We start from the raw sequence: 20,026 nt of genomic DNA on the forward strand, positions 1-20,026 counted from the left end.
TGTCTAACATTAAAAAGCAGGCAGTTCAAGTTCCCATTGGTAGATAAGTGGATAAAAAAGCTGTTGTACATTTACACCATGGAATACTATGCAGCTATTAAAAATAAGGATCTCTTACCCTTTGAGACAGCATGGAAGGACTTAGAGAGTATAGTGCTAAGTGAAATAAGCCAGTCAGAGAAAGGCAAGTATCACATGATCTGACTCATATGTGGAGTCTAATGAATTAAATAAACTGTTGAACAAAATAGATCCAGAGACATAGAAGCGTGGAACAGACTGTCAAATCTTAGAGGGAAGGCAGGGGTGGGCAGGTGGGAAGGAAGAGATCAACCAAAGAACTTGTATTCACATATGCATAACCCATGGACCCAGACAATAGGATGGTGAAGGGCTGAGGTGGGGGGGTGGGAGGGCTAGAAGGGGTCAGTGGGGGGGAGGGGGGAAGGGGGTATGTATATGTAATACTTTCAATAATAAATATTTTTTAAAAAACAAAAAGATAAAAAATAAGAAAAAAAGAAAGAAAACAAAAGGGCAGTGGCTTTGCTTTAGGTTGAAGAATCCTAGATTAACTAGGGCTTTCATGTTTCTTCTAAACTTTTCTCACGTTCTAGAGAGAAACTAGGGGAGGCTGTAGTTCTCTTAAGACCTAACATATTTAGTGACGATGAGGCTAGTTAGTCTGCCAGTGAACTGGGTCTCCTTGCAGCCCTGTGTGCACAGCAGCAGCTGCAAACACCAACACACCTGTCAAGCTTAATGGCCTGTTTCTTCATTTCTCTTCTTCCTTATTCCACCCACAAACACATTATCGAGATCAAAAAAAGTAACTTAAATGTATTAGCATAAAAGCTACACATAATTTGGAACTTCAGTTTTCTTTGCTTTTTGTTTCATCAAAAAGAACTGGGATGCAGAGAAAAATAAATGGTTGGTTTGCTTTAGAAATACTGATCACTAAGAAAACAACCGGAAAAGGACAAAGCCTACCAGATTTTAAGTCAGGAGATCTAGATTCTAGTCATACTTTGGTTACTGCCTCAAATTCGGGTAAATCAAATTCTCTCTGAGACTCAGGTTTCTAGTCTCTAAAATGTATAAGATAACAACATCAGGTGGTTTCTGTGAAGGTTAAATTAAACAATATGTTTTAGGAACATATGGGATCATATTAATCTATAATAATAAAAGCATAATATGCAAATTGACCGAATGGCCGAACAGCGGAACACCATCCGGATGACCTTCCGGACGAAGCCGGGGCTGCGAAGGCCTACTCCTTGCACGAATTTCGTGCATCAGGCCTCTAGTATTAATATAAAATAATATCAGGTTAACCCTTCCCATAAATTAAAAATATATGTAAAGAGATAATTCAGAAGATTACAAGTATGTAGAAATGGCAGGTGAATGTGCAAAAGTATGTTTGTACAACATCTAAATAATTCTCTACCTTCCTGAGTTTGCCAGATAGGGGATTTAACAGCACTGTTAGGTACATATTGTTTTCCCCACTTTAGGGATAATAAAAATGTTTAGAGATCATTAATTTATTAGTTCTTTCAACATACATTTAGTGAGCAATTCCAATTCAGGCCCTGAAAGTTAAGGCAACACCACAGCCAGGCAGCAAGATCTGGATTCACACCCAGGGCTGTCTGAGTCCACAGTCCACATTAACAAAAATGATACAAAGTAGTTGGAAGCTGTAAGGAACATCATTGCTCATACATTCTTAAGGCTCTAGTCCAGTGATTTTCAACTGGTGTGCTGCAAGAATTTTTAAAACATGCAATACCTGACTATTTAGTCAGGGGCACTGACCTCTTTTCCCTTAGACTGTCAAATTAAAAAATGACAACAGCCAATACAACAATAGCCATTTGGTGTGAATCAATCATATTTAGACCTATATATTTTTTTTTGTCAGATGGGCAAAAAGTTTATTTTTTTATGTGTCGCAGAATTTTAGTAATTAGTTTATGTGTGCCATGAGATGAAAAAGGCTGAATATCACTGCTCTATTCTAAGCAAGATTAAATTCCATGGGAGAATCTTTACATTGTTAACTACCTTAGTACCCCCCTTATCCACGGGAAAATATGTTCCAAGACCCAGTGGATGCCTGAAACCAAGCATAGTACTGAACCCTATAAACTATGCTTTTTCCTTTGCACACATACCTTTTCTCTTAGAGAAATATCATGACTTCTCTTTGGCATATGTGAATTGCCAGCATCACTACTCTGGCGCTACGGGGCCATTATTAGGTAAAACAAAGGTGAGTTGTACACAAACACCGTGATACTACGACAGTCGATCTGTTTAACAGAGATGGCTACTAAGTGACTAAGGGGCAGGTGGCATACACAGTGTGGATACGATGGACAAAGAAATGATTCATGTGCCTGCTGCACAGAGCAAGTCAGCTGGAGATTTCATTGTGCTACTTATAATGGTGCACAATTTAAAACTTATGAATTGTTTGTTTCTGGAATTTACCATTTAATATTTTTGGATCCCAGCTGATCATGGGTAACTGAAGCCACAAAAAGTGCAACCATGGGGAAGGGAGGACTACTCTAAGATGAAGGTATTGACAGGCTGCTGATAATATTTCCAGATGACATTGCTAGTATATTGGGTGACAAAGCAGAATCCATTAATTCAGTTTAACTGTTATTTACTGCTCACCTAGGATGAGCCAGCTAATACGCTAGATGATGGTGGGAATACAAACACAAATCGAGTATGTCCCTGCCACAGAGAAGCTCAAAAGTGAATAGGAAAGAGGGAGAGACCCAGGAGAAGAACAAAGGCATCGGAGGACAGCTGGAGATCGTCCTTGACAAATTTGTTTCTGAGCATGTAAGAGACAGCCCTTGGGTGTGACTGTGTTCTGTTGTTTTGTTTTTAATGTGTGTGTGGAGGGCAGGAGAATATTAGAGTTTCAATGAGTTGAATCAAGTAAATTTTCTGTACCCCACAGGTACAGTGTGTGAGGCCTGGGCAAAACTCAAATTGTATTAAAAATAATCAACCTCTAGCTGGATATACTAATATTTGATCAGCACTTTACGATTCCCAAAATGCTTCCTTAAATAGATTATCACTTACAAGTAAAAACATTATAACTTACCAAAAAGCCTTGATAACTTTCCTTTCAGAAAATGAAGATATAAGAATTCTATTCCTTCTTCACTTTTCTTCTCCATAGAAAATCAACGCTCATTAACCCAACCCTGAAGTTTGTCAATATCAACAGTTATGTGTTAAACTGTTTGCAATGAAGGTGGGGGAGGAATACAGGGGAGAAAATATATGCTTTTTTTTTCCTTTTAATATTCTGAAATGTACATGGTAGGCCTCTTAGAGAAATGAGTCACATTTCCATATGAAGATTCAGGATTATTAGTAAACTTGATGAAAGCTAAATTCCCTTTCTCAAGCATAATTGCCATATAAGAGCTTTTCTCTTTCCCCTGTTCTCAATTCTTCATTATTATGCATGCAGCAGTTATGATACTGGAAAGCAGGAAGGCATATTTAAAGTTTGTTAAAATGCACAGAACTGTACATATTGAAAAGCTTAGATTCATCTGTCTCCCAAATGCATGGGGGAAATAGCATTGAAATTAAAAATAAAAAAGGAAAGTGCAGTAAATTGTTTCTCGCTCTGACATATATTCATCAGGATAGAGCTGCATGACAAATTCAATGAAATAAAATTAGTTTTTATAACTCAATGGGAGATCTATAAGAGCACCTGAACACAGAATTTGCCTTGAATATTGGGAAAGTCTTAGTCTCTCAGCCCCAAAGCTCTGAAGTGGGTTCTATGAATATTAATGAAGAGTACCCTCACCAAAAAAATGGTTCTGTAATGTTCATTTTCCCCTCCATACCACTTTTTTCCCTCCAAAATGGCCCTTCTATTGCCTCCTGAAATAGTCAAGGAAATGTCTAATGCTTTGAGTCCTAGGTAACCTAATTTCATATAGAAGGCTTCAGAACTGGAGCTACCTCAGAAGTCACTGATTACTTCAATGAACAGGTATTTCTATGCTTGGGCTGGAGCGGCCTGATCCCAGCAGAACAAGAATAGCTGCTAAAGATTTTGTCTCAAGCAAATGCCAGTCATTGATAGGTGTCAAGGACGGGTACCTGAACAGCAGGAGCTGGTTCAGGAAAGGGGTCTGTGGTGAAGAGAAGGGACCAAGCACTGATGGAGTGTCTGTATGGGGTCTGATGTTTTGTTGCATTATCTTATTCAGTTCTTACAACAACTCTTTGAGGTAATAACCTAATACACAGTCAATGTCTATAGCAAATATAAGAGCTTCACTTATGGGATATTATTAATATACTAGAAAATTCCTGATTTGGAAAATGGAGATAAGAACACTTACTCCTGCAGTTATTTTAAGTGTTACAGGAGAGAGAGTATATATATTTGTAGGCTCATCAAATGTTATTTGCCCTCTCTTTCAATTCCTCTTCCTCAAAATTATTCAAACACAATTTGCCACTAAGTGAAACATAACATAAGGAGCATTTATATTGGATTCCCAAGCGGGGAAAGTGGTTAATTTCTAAAGTAATGAAAGGTATCTTTTTAAGGGACCTTACCTACGAGACAATACCATTGCCTGACACCCATGAATAGCATTATAGAGAAGCTTTGCTGAATTTAAAAAAAAAAAAAGACATTTTGTGTATCTATACCATTCAATAATCTCTAAAAAGTATACATGAAATTACAGGTCAGCTTAAATTGCAGAAAACCTTTATGAAAGTCTTCTCCACATTCTTCTTCTAATATATCCAAAACTTATAGTTTTGAAAAAGACAGGAGAAGGAAAACAGCAATATTCGATAAAACACCAAAAAGAGTCATTGAGGTTACCATAAAAATATTTAGTGATAAACCTATTTTGAACTTATTAACGTACCGTACTTTCCGGCATATAAGACAACTGGGCATATACGATTTTCCTGGGTTAAAAAGTCGTTTTATACGCCGGAAAATATGGTATATTGGACTATATTGATGGGATTAGATATAATGGATTAGATATATTGGACTACCGTATTTTCCAGCATATAAAATGACTTTTTAAACCCAAGAAAATCTTATACGCCCAGTCGTCTTATACACCGGAAAATACGGTACATATGTTTTCATCTCTCCCTTCCTTCCCCACCCCCACCTCTCTATTTCTCATTTCTGCCAAATTTCTTAAAGATAGTACAGGATTTGGAACAAGATGTTGTCAAAAATCTTCAGTAGATGGTGATAGAAAAAGACATTACCAAATTGGTTAAGGGTTCTTCCCACCAGTTAAAAAGATGCTGGTATTGCTGTTCCTTCACAGGTTTGGCTACTTTCCTAGCAGTCTTTAGAGATGGTGAGTACTTACCAGTATTTTTTTCTTCTTTTTCACCAACTCTATTAAAGAATATCCCCAAAAAGAAGGCACTCTCAAAATAATCCTCTTACAAGACAACAAAACGCCCAAGGATCCTATTTACCCAAACAACTATTTCCCAAATTTCTGTAAAGTCCAAAGACATGCCTGTGGAGTGTTTTAGTCCTCATTCCAAGAGCCAACCATAAGCACTTCTTGCAATAAATATCCACAGTAGAAATAATCTAAATAATAATTTGGTTCCCAAAATTTCTTTATCCTGATTTCCAAAAATCTTTTAAACATTCAGTTTCAAAAATGAACCATAATTATGTTTTATAATGATGTCCTCCAGGAGAGTCTAGAAAACAGCTTTGACACAGCTCTGTGACCTTATATAAATGATTGTTCCTCTCGGTCTGTTCTGCAACTATAGTGATAGATATGTTAGACCAATGGTTCTCAGCAGGGAGCCCTTCTCATCCCACCCCCATCTTCCCTACCCTCCCACATTTGGCAATGTCTGGAGACATTTTTGGTTATAACAACTGGGGGGTGCTACTGACATCTAGTGGGTAGAGACCAGGGATACTACCAAATATCCCACAATGCACAGGATAGCCCCCATGACAAAGAATTACCTGGAACAAAATACCATAGAGCCTAGGCAAAAAAGTCTATGTTAGAGGATTTGTAAAGATGCTTTCAACATTGAATTTTACAAAGTTAATAGGGATATGATATGATATGATTATATATCTTGAATTTGTATTAAAACTAAACTTCCAGCTTCAATACATCTAAATTTATCTTTAAGTTCTAAAACAATGAGAAGGAAATGCAAGACCTCAACAGCTAGCCAATTAAGCAACATGTATTAAGTGTCCACAATAGACATATAGCACTTGGCAGGAAAAGATCTTAAGATGTAGTTCCAAAGGAAATACAAAGTCAGCCACAGTGGACTCCACCCAGAATAAACAGGCTGGAAAACAACTGGAAGACCTGCATGATCTAAAAACAACCTTTTACTTCAGCCAAATCCTGACAGAAGCCTAGATACTTTGCTCAAACTGAAGCAAGATCATTGTGAAGAACTAGTCCTTCCAGCAGAGAAGTTTATAAGGATTTTCAAAAAGTTTATTCTTTAAAGGAATTGAGGGAGAGTGAATGGTCAGCAGAGGTGGTCATGGCAGTAGCAGCCAAGGCTTAGAATGTGCCCAACTCTCCCATTAAAAAAGCCAGAGCACCTACATAGTAAAATTAAAAACTCATCGACTACACTTACAACAAAATGAGGTGATATGAACCCAACATTGAAGTAAATGGGACAAGCCACCAACAGCCACAAGATACACATGCTACGAATTTCAGTGCAGGAAGAAGCAGAGGAAAACAACAGAGGCCTGTGGGCTGAGAAGAGAAGAACTTGAAACAGCCAGCAAGTATTACTGAAAATCATGGCAGGTCAACTTAACATAGTGACTGGGGTGGTTTTGCCCAGTCGAATAGTACATTTGTACAAGGGGCCCAAGAAACAACCTACAAGAACTGGAGTTGACTAGCCAATGCACACACAGGAAACTGACCAGATAAGGATTCCTGCAAACAGGGTCTCATACTGGGAACTACTGAGAATGGAATCAAAATTAAGCAGAATTCAGAGCAATAGATAGAAAGAAAAAAAATGATCTAGATAAAAATGGATATAGAGAAAAATACGAAGAAATCTCAGAACTCACGCCAGCATGCTTTTTAACACTATATGAAATGAAGCAAACAATAAAACAAAAAGAGAATAGAAAGTTATGTAACCTGAAAAGTATTAAAGTCTATATTTTAGATAGTTACTATACAAATAGTGTGGTGAAGGCCTGGGGGTGGGGTGGGGCACAGGGGTTCAATGGGGGGAAAAAGGGATATCTGCAATACTTTCAACAATAAAGATAAATTTTAAAAATAAAATAAAGCTGCACAGCAACGGAACAGAAAACAAAAAAAGATAATAAGACCCGGCTATTTGGTGTCTTTTTTGGTTCCATATGAATTTTTGGAGTGTTTGTTCTAGATCTGTGAAATATTCCGTTGGTGTCTTAATAAGGATTGCATTGAATGGAACTGCCTTTTGACCCAGTGATTCCACTTCTAGGAATATATCCTAAGAAACCCAACACATCAATCAGAAAGAATATATGCTATGTTCATAGCAGCACAATTTACAATAGCTAAGATCTGGAAACAGCCCAAGTGCCCATCAGTAGATGAGTGGATAAAAAAGTTGTAATACATTTACATCATGGAATACTATGGATCTCTTACCCTTTGAGACAGCATGGAGGGACCTGGAAAGTATTGTGCTAAGTGAAATAAGCCAGTCAGAGAAAGACAAATATCACATGATCTCACTCATATGTGGAATCTAATGAACAAAATAAACTAATAAAATAGATCCAGAAACATAGAAGCATGGAACAGACTGACGAATCTCAGAGGGAAGGCAGGGGTGGGGGTGAGGAGAGATTAACTGGGGAACCTATATGCATATATGCATGGCCCATGGACATAGACAATAATGTGGTGGAAGCCTGAGAGGGGTGGATGTGGGGTGGAGGCGGTCAATGGGGGAAGAAAGGAGGACATCTATAATACTTTCAACAATAAAGATCAATTTTAAAAATTGTATGATTCTGTTTTAACATTAATTAGGAGGGCCTCTGATGAAATCAATGTCTCCTAGGGCTTACAAATAAATATGAAGAAAAGATCTCATCATACTCCTGCCTCACCTGAGAAACTGGGAAGTTTTCTCCTCATGGACAGTGTAACTGATAGTGCTTCCCTCTGGGTCTATCATTGCATAATAACAAGTTTATTCTTTTTCATGTGTGTGTGTCTAATTTGTGCCATTGTGGCTTTCTTCTTGGCTTCATGGGCATAATGATTCACTGAGGATAAAGGACTAAGGATTAGAAAGGAGGCAAAGGGTGAAACCCAAGCCTGGACTAAATGCATAGATACAGCATTAATCTTCATGCTATGAAAAAAAATGTTGAAGAGGAAAATGCAAAGAATGGGAGGTAGAAGGTGGTTTACATTTATATGCATTTCCTGTACCAGTCACCCAATCTTAGTTTCTCCCCACCTACTTATCCAAATGCAGTGATGCATAAATATTCTTCCTTGAAAAATATTACCAATTTTATGTAACTAGTTTGGTTCAAAGGACTTGTAGAAGCAATATTATATTTAGAAGGAATCATACTACTTAGACAAGAAAAACATGCCATTTTGATTTGGATAAAGACTAGATTTCCTTCAATAAGAAATGATACTATTCCCTCTGCTACTCTGAAACTACATTTTAAAATTCTCCTTCTGCTGAGCTGCAGTATATCACATGAACCTTATAATCTATATAGCATTCTAATCGTTTCCTTATTTTTCTGGCCTTTTCTTGATACTTGTTTAAAAATCTCCTCGCATTGGTCTCCTGAGCCTGGTGGAGTAATATTACGAAGCAAATGACCAGACATAATGACTTTGCAAGGTCCTTGTGCTTCCTTATTAACATTCAGTTAGCATAAGTCCTGACTTTATTATTGACTACATTGAATACACAAGACACTGACCTCTGCCATCTGCGACTACATCTCTTCCTGCAGATCTATCAGAATGGTTTCATATGTGGAGGAAGCAAGAGGAAACAAAGCCGCATCCACTTATCTTTGCTGTCCCTAGAAACTTTAACACACTCACATCTGCAATCCAAAAAAGGAAAGAAAGCCCCCTTTGCATTAATTACTGTAAAATCTGTAGTGATGGTTGGAGCATAATCAAGAAGAAAAATTCAAGATGGCAATCCCAGACTCATCTTTCTAAAGTAAAGTAAGACCACTGACTGAATAAACAGAATCAGATATATCCACCCACCACAAAGAAAAAATGACCAGGATATATAATTTATTACTGAGCATTAAAAGCAACCAACAGAACCCAAGGAATGCTTTGATTGCATGATATTATCCCTCAAGAATATCGGAAAATCTGCCAATTTAAGACTGTTTTACATTCCCACTTATTCCCATATACAATCATACTCATAAAAGGACTGGTGACATTTTTTAGTAAAGTTCAAGATGGCAAATGTATATACCCTGGTCTTGAAGGTTTTGGTGAGTCCCAGAAACAGAGGCAAGGAGACATATGTGATATGATGCACTGAGCTTTTTTCTAAAGACCTGGGCTTGAGCCTTGATTCTGCCATGAACTCTGTGATGAAAAGTGACACCAACTCCCTGAATCTCCATTTATTTATATGACAAATAAGAGGATTGTAGATGGTCTCATGCCAACATGAGCCATTCATGTAGAAATTTATCACCATTCCTTTCTTTCCTTGCCTCTATGAAATGGGGTTATGTCTTTCTGGCATGTAGAAGCATATAGTCCCATATATCTCTGCTACCAGAGTAAAATGATTTGGTCAGCTGTCAATTTTCAGAGGTGGTAAAAAAAAGAAAGCTGTGCCAATATAGGCTGTTTTAAAAGTGAAAGTTTTCTCTTAGAATATTTCATTGCATTTTTTATGATAGGAAGACGGATGGAAGGAAGGACAAAAATAGTTTAAGTGAATAGGAAGCCATGATGAACCTAACTGTGGTGTATATGAACACCATTTACCCATAATTCTCTGTCTTCAGGGTGCTGGAGGCTTTGCTGCTTCTCTGAGGCACCTCCTTCTCCCAATTCCTTTGCCAATCTACTTGACAAGAGAACAAATACAACTCAGACTTGATGTATCACAGTACCATCTATATAATAAAAGCCCAGTGACTGAAATGGTGGAATGACCAGAACAACTAGAGACCAGGGCGATGAGGCAGGCAGGTGAGTGGTTAGGGGTAATGAGGCAGGCAGGCGAGTAGTTAGGGGTGATCAGGCAGGCAGGCAAGAGGTTAGGGGCAATCAGGCAGGCAGGCAGAGTGGTTAGAGGTGATCAGGCAGGCAGGCAAGCAGTTAAGAGCCAGCGGTCCCAGATTGCGACAGGGCTATCCAACTGCCGGTTTTGGCCCAATCCACATTGGAATCGGGCCTAAACCAGCAATCGGACATCCCCTGAAAGATCCCAAATTATGAGAGGGTGCAGGCTGGGCTGAAGGACCCCCACATACCTCCCCTGTGCACAAATTTTGTGCACCGGGCCTCTAGTCTATATAATAAAAGCCTAAGCAACCATTATGACAGAACGATCAGAACAACCAGTTTTTATGATGCGCACTGACCACCAGGGGGCAGACGCTCAATGCAGGAGCTGCCCCCTGGTGGTCAGTGCACTCCCATAGGGAGAGCACCACTCAGCTAGAAGCTGGGCTCATGGCTGGCGAGCGCAGTGGCAGTGGTGGGAGCCTCTCCCACGTCCACAGCAGCACTAAGGAGCAGCGAGCCGAGCAGCATAGAGCAGCAAGCAGGTGGGCAGTAGGAGCGAGGGGTCCCGGACATCCCTCAAGGGGTCCTGGGCTGCAAGAGGGCTCAGGCTGGGCTGAGGGACCACCCTCCCCACACTAGTACAAGAATTTCCTGCACTGAGCCTCTAGTCTATATATATATAAAAGCCTAAGTAATCGTTATGACTGAATAACCAGAACAACTGGAACAACTGGTCGACCAGTCACTATGATGCATACTGACCACCAGGGGGGCAGACGCTCAATGCAGGAGCTGCCCTCTGGTGGTCAGTGCACTCCCAAAGCCAATCTCCCATGGCCGTCCAACCTCCCCTGGTCCCTACCCACCGGCCGGCTGACCAACCTCCCACAGTTCCTCCCACCTTCCCGCCCCCAGCCGACAGGACCTGATCAGCCTGGCCCCAATCAGGACTGGGCAAGATGGCCCTGATCAACCCTGATCACCGGTCAGGCCTAGGGACCCCACTCATGCACAAATTCGTGCACCGGGCCTCTAGTGGGGTTCATAAAGCTCCTTCCTTCAAAGATGTTATCTCCTTTAGCCATTAACCCAGCCCTTTGACTTCAATTAGGTATATCTGTATGTGTGCATGTATTATTATTATTACCTTTTACAGATAAGAAAATTAAGTTTGAGTGGGTTTAAAGACTCCTTACAAGTTTATATCACTAGGAAAACCCTCAGCTAGGATTCCAAACCAGGTATTCAAATTCTAAATTCCTAGTGTTTTTTTTAATGCTTCAATTACAATTGACATTCGATATTGTATTAATTTTAAGTATACCACACAATGGTTGGGCATTTATATAACTTATGAAGTGGTCCCCCTGAAAAGTCTAGTACCCACCTGACACCATATTTTTTACTATATTCCCTAAGCTGTACTTTACATCTCCATGACTCTTTTGTAACTGCCAATTTGTACTTCATATATATATTTCAGAGAGGAAGGGAAAGGGAGAGAGAGAGATAGAAACATCAGTGATGAGAGAGAATCATTGGTTGGCTGCCTCCTGCACTCTCCCCCTCCCCCACACTGGGAATCGAGCCTGCAACCCAGGCATGTGCCCTTGAAAGGAACTGAGCCTGGGACCCTTCAGTCCTCATGCCAACACTCTATCCACTGAGCCAAACCGGCTCAGATCCAAATTTACTTCTTAATTCCTTCACCTTTTCACCCAGTCCCACAAGTCTCCTCCCACCTGGCAACCAACAGTTTGTTCTTTGTATCCATGAGTTCGTTTCTGCTTTGTTTGTTCATTTATTTTGTTTTTCAGATTCCATATATAAGTAAAATCATATGGTATTTGTCATCCTCTGTCTGTCTGACTTATTTCACTTAGCATAATACTCTCTAGGTCCATCCACATTGTCACAAATGGTAAGATTTCATTCTTTTTTATGGCTAATATTTCATTATACATATGTACTACATCTTCTTCATCCAATTGTCTATTTATGGGCACTTTGGTTGCTTCCATATCTTGGATATTGTAAGTAATACTGCAGTGAACATAGGGGTGCATATATCTCTTAGAATTGTTGTTTAGGATCTCTTCAGATAAATGCCCAGAAATGGGATTGCCTTTTTATTCCACAGTACACCACTGATTACCCCAACCTCAGTGCATAATATAAACCTCAGCTTAGGAAAAGGATCTTCTCTCCTTCCCAGATTTACATCAAAGAAACCTAAAACATGAGGCAGAGAGGTTAATGACTCAGAAGTAAGTTTTTGGTACAGTAGTACAATACTGAAAGAGAATCTATGAAAGACAAGCAAGATGCAAATTAGGATAAAAAATTTAAAGCCTGTATTGATTTTCACTGGCCACATGTAAGAAGGAACTATAAAAAGATCACAAATTATGTCGATGTTCTATATGGAAAATGTTCATCAACTACACTCCATTTCATTAAAATTTAAGAAAAGGCAAAAATAATTGAGACCATATGTAAACATAATTTTAACAACTTGCTTCTTATTATAAAATTAATGCATGTTTACTCTTTAAAAAGTTAAAATCACAAATAAGCAACAAAAAAAAATACAATTACAAGCTCCCATTATCTCTTCACCCTGAAATAACCACTATTATCATGTTGGTATAGATCCTCTCTGTCTTTGTTTTCTATGCATAAAAATATATTCTTTTTTTCTGTACTCTACATATAATTTTACAAGTTTGCTTTTTTATAGCAATTTAATGTGAACATTCCTCTATATTATTGAATATTCCACAATATTTAAAAGGCTACATATTTAAATATGTAAGTATCACCTTACATGAATATGCTAAAATTTAGTTAGCCAATTCCATAGTTACATTATCTCCAATTTTTTATATTTATAAATAATGCTTCAATAACACCCTTGTAAACATATTCTTTCAATTTTTGAAAACTGGGGGATGGAGGTGTACCAAGAAGGGAATTTCTAAAAACAGGACCTCTTAGTAAATGGTTATACAATTATAAAATGGTGTGTGCTTTTTTTTTTTTAATCTATTATCAAATCGCCCTCCAGAAAGTTTCAACCAAATTACTCCTACTAGCAACACATGAGCATACCACTCCCTCACCAGCACTGGCTATAAGCATTCTATTTACCAATCACATTGTGATACATGAAGAATGACATTTCACTGTGATTTTAATTTGAATTATTTTATCTACCACTTAGTGTGAAATTTTTTCCCAGATGTTCATTGAGCATTTGTATGTCTTCTTTAATGAATTACTAATTTATATCCAAGAAAGACATTTTTGACAGTGACCTATTGCAGTGAGTCTGAGTTGTAGGAATTCTCTTCTCTGGAGTTATTATAGTAATCTAAACTAGTTCTAGGAAAACCCTTCTTTAAAACAAGAGGGATGAACTAGATGAATTCTTAAGATCCCTACAAGCCCTAAGTCCCAAGTTCAGTGTAATTTCTACATTCCTTAAGTGAACAAAGGAGTTGTAGAAGGATAGCATGTCATCCTTGCCTCAAGGGGTCTAATGCTATTCAAGAAGCCAAGACTTACACATAAAAAGTAAAACATGGTAAGTAAAAATAACACCGTCCCCAATATGAGATTTCATAAGACCAAATGCCAGATAATAAATGAGTTGAATTTCAGAAGTTATCTGAAGTTTATAGTAGCCTTCATGGGAAAGAGAAGATTTGGACTGAGATTTGAAACTTAGTAAAATAGGTGGAAAGGGAATACATTTAGACAAGAGAGAAAGAAATGTAAGAGGATTGGTACAGGAGTGGGAATGTGCATGTTCCAAAGACACTCAGACCACTGAGACAGTGGGAAAGAATTTGTACATATTCATATTATGCTGAGCATTGGGACCAATCAGTATAGGTTTGTATTCTGGGTCTGCCATTAGTTTGTTGTGTTACACTGAAAAAACTATGTCATTTACCTAAGTTGCAGTTTGTTCACCTGGAAAATAGGGATAATTCTATTTACCGTAAAGGGAAGATTTGATGAAAGTGCCAGTCAGCACATAACACAGCACCTCTCACACTGCAGGATCTCTACACACCAGAAGAAGATACATTTGAAAAGTAAGTTGAGATAAGATTTTAGAGAACACTGGATGCAAGGCTAGGAGTTTAGAAAAATAACTTAAGATTTGCTGCAATGAATAGTAGTGATATGATAAAAAATATTTTATGAAGATAAATTTGACATTTTGGGGAGATCAATTAAAAAGTAGAGAGAAATGGAGTTGAGAAAAATAGCCAAGAGCTGATTTAAATATCCCAGGCCTAAGAGATGGTAATGTCTGGTCTTGATACTAGCATGTGGACTAGAAAGAAAGTTACAAATAAAAAGATACATTTTGAAGGATGTGATTGGCTAGGAAAGAAAAAGAAAATGGAGAGGAAGAGATAACCATGGATGACAATACTTAAGAACATCAGAACATTAAGGGCAAGGTAGGAGAAGTGAAGATTGTTCCCTTTTAAACAAATTAAGTTTGAAGTGACAATAAAATGTTGTATCAGTCAGGTTTCTTCCAGAAAACAAGTTAATTTAAACAGAAAAATTATTTAAAACAGGGAATTCAATGCTTAAAAATAATTGGGAGCATTAAAGGAGAAGATTTCAGGTTAGGCCTCTATGAAGCATAGGCACTCCATCTTGTTCCCGAAACCTTTATGTTGTAAGAACTGCTGTTTAAAATTTTCCACTAAACATAGATGGTCCTTTGTTCTGTGAATTAACTCTGCTATTCTTGGCTTCTGTAAACACACTTGCTTGAATAATAGGGGAAAATAAGCTCAATTATCTGGCCTTGCAAGCCACTCTGCTGACATAAGGGTCTGATCCATCCCTTGTTACTCCCATGCCAGGTGTCTTTTAGTTATCTGAATTGTGCTGTACTCAAGGCTACAAGCTTCCTGCAAAATATCTCCCAATACATAGGGCTCTTTGTAAAGCCTGCAAAAGGTCCAGAAGCCCCATATTTAGGAGACAAAGAAACTGGGAGGGTATAAAGGGAAAGCTTCCTCCATGTTGCTTTGCTCAGACTTTGAGAGGCAACTCCTCTGAGACCACTGGCGTAATAAAGACTCCAAATTTGGCTTACTAAGGCGTCCTCTATTCAGCTTGCTGATTTCCAATATAACATCTAGAAATAACTGCCAGAGGAACACCACTGAGCCCGTCTGCCTAGGAGATGTTGCCTTTGCCATGGTAAGGATGATGGCGATTCGGGAGACTGCCACAGTAATTCTTGATGTCAAGACCTACCACCATAACTGTGGTCCAGAATCATGAAGCTGATGCTGTCACTGTAGCTGCTCTCCATAGGCACAGAGCAAGTGCCTGGGCCCTGATCCAGTGTTGCAGAAAAGCCCAACACGTGCCCATGGCCTGGCTTGGAACCAGCACAATGCAGAGAAGGTAGAGTGTGGCCTTGCTTCATTTCTTCCTTCCCAGTCTCACAAGAGTGCATCTAGTAGGCAGAAACCTACTGTGAACCCAAAAGCCTAGCTATAAGGGAATCTGGGAAATGTCGTGTGTTGGTTTTAATTTTTTAGTTTTCTAGACTGCACTTTAGGAAGGCTCAAGAGAAGGTAATTGGAAGGTAATTGGAGACAGTGTCAAACTCCCACATCCACCACAGATGTTTCTGTGTAAATATCCAGTAGGTAATTAGATAAGCATGGCCAAAGCTCACAAGCGTGTTGGGAGCTAGAGATAAAGATATTAGGGTAAATAGTAGAGAGATGACATTTTACTTGATTAATTTTCTGTCTGAATATCTTATAGGAGGAATAAGAGAGCCCAAAGATGTATAACTGAAGTTTGCAGCTACCTATATGCATTGGGCTTATGATACAATGAGTACCTGTAGGTGTCCATCAGAGCAGAACCAAACAGGCAAGGGCCAGGAGCACCTAACCATTGTCCACAGGCAATTGACGTAATACATTTTCAAAAGCACTGGGGAGGTCCTGATGGTCAACTCCCCAATATCTCTTTTTTAATTTTTTTCTCTCTTTATTGATTAAGGTATCACATATGTGTCCTTATCCCCCCATTGCCTCCCCCCACTCTCCCCACTCATGCTCTCACCCCCTTGGTGTCTGTGTCCATTAGTTAGGCTTATATGCATGCATACAAATCCTTTGGTAGATCTCTCCCCCTTACCCCCACCCTCCCCTATCTTCCCTCTGAGGTTTGATGGTCTGATCGATGCTTCTCCCAATATCTCTTTTACCCCATGGGATTCATCTAAGCCAATTCAGCTAGTATTGTTCCCCTTGCAAGTGCTTGGTTTGAGAATGGATGTGTGAGTTAGAAAAGTGGCAGTGGCAGGGAGAAGTGTTCTCACTCAGATTGAGAGAAAAAGACAAAGAGATAAAGAATGACATACTCTCTTGCTTCTTCTGGATGGATGTGACCCCCTGAAATAAATACTGTGATCTTGCCTGAGAATGAAGCCAACAAATGGCAGAGGGCCATTTGTCTTTCTACTGTACCTACTGCACCCTAGAGAACTTCTACACCTGGAACTCTCTTCTCCTTATGTTCCTCGTTAAGTTGGGCAATTTGAGCCAGAGTTTTCTGTTACCTGAAGCCAGAGATGTCATCACTGACTCCAGCACCATATTTCCCATGACATTGCCCACTAGATTTTCAGGGAACAAACTTCTTTTTTTTTTAGCCTGAAATTTACTCCATAAATAATAATATATTTTAATGGTATAAAAAGTCATATGTATGGAGCACTATTTGAAGACTATTTATTCTTCAAGATTATTTTATTCAATTCAATTATTCAAGTCAATTGAATCAAAAGACTCATATTTATTCTAGAAAATTTAACTGGATTCCATTTGGGTCCTAAATTGGGTTCATAGTGGGGGCTTTGACATGTGTGGGAACATGCAGTGAACTGATGAGGTGGGTGCCCTCAGGCATTCATATGAATGAGATTATTTTTAAGTAGAGGTTGAGGAAAGAGTCTACATTTCAGAGAAAGGGAGAAAGCATGCATGTCTCCTGACCCAACCCTGTGAATCACTAATGCCCCTATGGAAAGAGTATGAAGTAAGAAACGAAAGGATCTGCTTTTGCTATAGACTCTTTAAGACAAGCCACAAGGAGTCCTGATTGGGACCTTGGTGAGGAATTGCAACTAACAGTAGATGAGAGAGACACTCCCTGCACGTCACTGTTAAACCCAGAGCTTTAACACATTGAGGATTCCAGGGACTAGAGTCACCTAAAATCTCTTGGTGCTTGGCCCCTTTGGGAATATTGAATAAACATGTCACCTTTGGGAATACTATTAGCCATGACACTGTCAAGGAAGCTCATGCAGAGCACTGAAGATTCATGTAAGAAATGGCTCATGAGAAGATTCATGTAAGAAATGGCAAAGGACAAACTCTCAAGTAGTTTCAAGGACAAAGTCTTGAGAATAGAAGCTAGAAAAAGAGAGCAAGAACTCAGCAGATGTCACGTGGACATTATACTCCACGAACTGTGTGTAAATACATGTGAAAGTGACCTGGTGCTTCAAGTAATAACTGAGGAGACTTTGTAAGAGACTGGCTCCAGTCTGATCAGGAGGGATCCAAGAACAAGTCAACCAGGGGTTACTACTATTAAGGTGACACCATTACTGAAAACTCAGGCTGCATTTTGTTCCTGGGGGGAAAATATTTTCATCAAGAAGTGTAAGATACCAAAATACAAGAATATGTTCTGGCTCTGAACAAAGCTGAGATTCTTGCTTTGTATCCTCAGCTTATGTAAAGCACACTATAAATATCTAGAAAATCACCTCTGCCTTCATTGTAAGGATCTTATTGAAAAGAAGATTTGTGTATCTACCGTAAGATTCATGTAAGAAATTGCTTCAGACCTAATTACTAGGAAAAGCATTGGCTTTCCTGAAGAATGTATGCTTTCTTCTTCAAAGACAATGAGAATATTTTATCCATTCATACTTCTCTAATTCCTTCTGTCCAATGTCATATTAACTTTTCCATTGTTGTTATGGTCTTACTAGAGGCCCGGTGCACGAAATTCGTGCACTGGGGGGGGTGAGGGGATGTGCCCCTCAGCCCAATCTGCACCCTCTTCAATCTGGGACCCCTCAGGGGATGTCCAACTTCCAGCAGTTGGACATCCCTCTCACAATCCGGAACCACTGGCTCCTAACCACTCACCTGCCTGCCTGCCTGATTGTCCCTAACCCCACTGCCTGCCTGCCTGCTCACCCCTACCTTGATCTCCTGCCAGCCTGATTGCCCCTACCTTGCCCTCCCCTATCAGCCTGATCACCCCAAACTGCCTGTGCCTTGGCCCCCCGTCTGGCCTCCCTCTGGAGGCACCACTCCCATAACCCCAATGCTGCTGCCACTGCAGCTGGTTATGGCTGCCTGAGCCTTGGCCTTTGTAGCCACTGCGGCTTTGTCTGGAAAGATGTCCGGAAGACAACCACTCTAATTAGCATATTACCCTTTTATTAGTATAGATTTGGGGACCATTACAACCACGCAGAACTTGAAGAAAACACATGGCCCTGGTCAGTTTGGCTTAATGGAGAGAGCATCGGCCTGTGGACTGAAGAGTCCAGGTTTGATTCTGATCAGGGGCACACATGCCTGGGTTTCGGGCTCAATCCCCAGTAGGGGGCCTGTGGGCGGCAGCTGATCAGTGATTCTTTTTTTTTTTTAAATATATTTTATTGATTTTTCACAGAGAGGAAGGGAGAGGGATAGAGAGCTAGAAACATCGATGAGAGAGAAACATCGACCAGCTGCTTCCTGCACACCCCCCACCGGGAAATGTGCCAGCAACCAATGTACATGCCCTTAACCGGAATCGAACCTGGGACCTTCCAGTCCGCAGACCGACGCTCTATCCACTGAGCCAAACCGGTTTCGGTTGATCAGTGATTCTTATCATTGATGTTTCTATCTCTCTCTCCCTCTCCCTTTCTGACATTTTAAAAATATATATTTTTTAAAGAAAACACATGAGCTTCACTTTGGGCTTTGTCATCTTACAATATCCTTTGTGCAGTGTTTTAACTTCCCTCAACTTTCCTTTACCTACCTTTAAAGTGCAATCTATTTTGGGGAAGATGATCAGGAAAGTGATTCCAATGGGTAGAAGTTTTTTTTTGGAGGGGATGGGTCATGAAGATATTTAAAAATTGAGCATGGTGATGGTTGTACCACTCTGAATTTACTTTAAAAAAACAGTTCATTGTACACTTTAGGTGACATGTACAGTATATGGGTATTTCTCAACAAAGCTGTTCTTTTATTTCTTTTTAAATAAAGACCAGTCTTATAATCAGTTGCAGATGTTTTCAGAGGCCCCTCAAGATTTGCTCACCATGTCCCAAATCACGGCTGTGATTCCCAGTTGCCTCCACTCCTGGTGGATCTGGATGGTGTGGTTTGCAAAGGAGAAGGTGGCAAGAGGCTTATGGAATTTCGGCAACCCCATTCCCCCGGTCTCCTCATAGGGCACCAGGGCCATTCCCACTGGGCCAGCTCTGCTCCCTTTAACCTGTTGGGCAAAAGAATCCTGCGTGCTCTGGCCAGAAAGTGCATTCTTTCTTAGGTGGCCCGGATGCTTTTTTTAAGGTCATTTTATGGATTCAAAAGAATAAACAG

Source organism: Eptesicus fuscus, chromosome 2 (assembly GCF_027574615.1).
Source record: "Eptesicus fuscus isolate TK198812 chromosome 2, DD_ASM_mEF_20220401, whole genome shotgun sequence".
Lineage (NCBI taxonomy): Eukaryota > Metazoa > Chordata > Mammalia > Chiroptera > Vespertilionidae > Eptesicus > Eptesicus fuscus.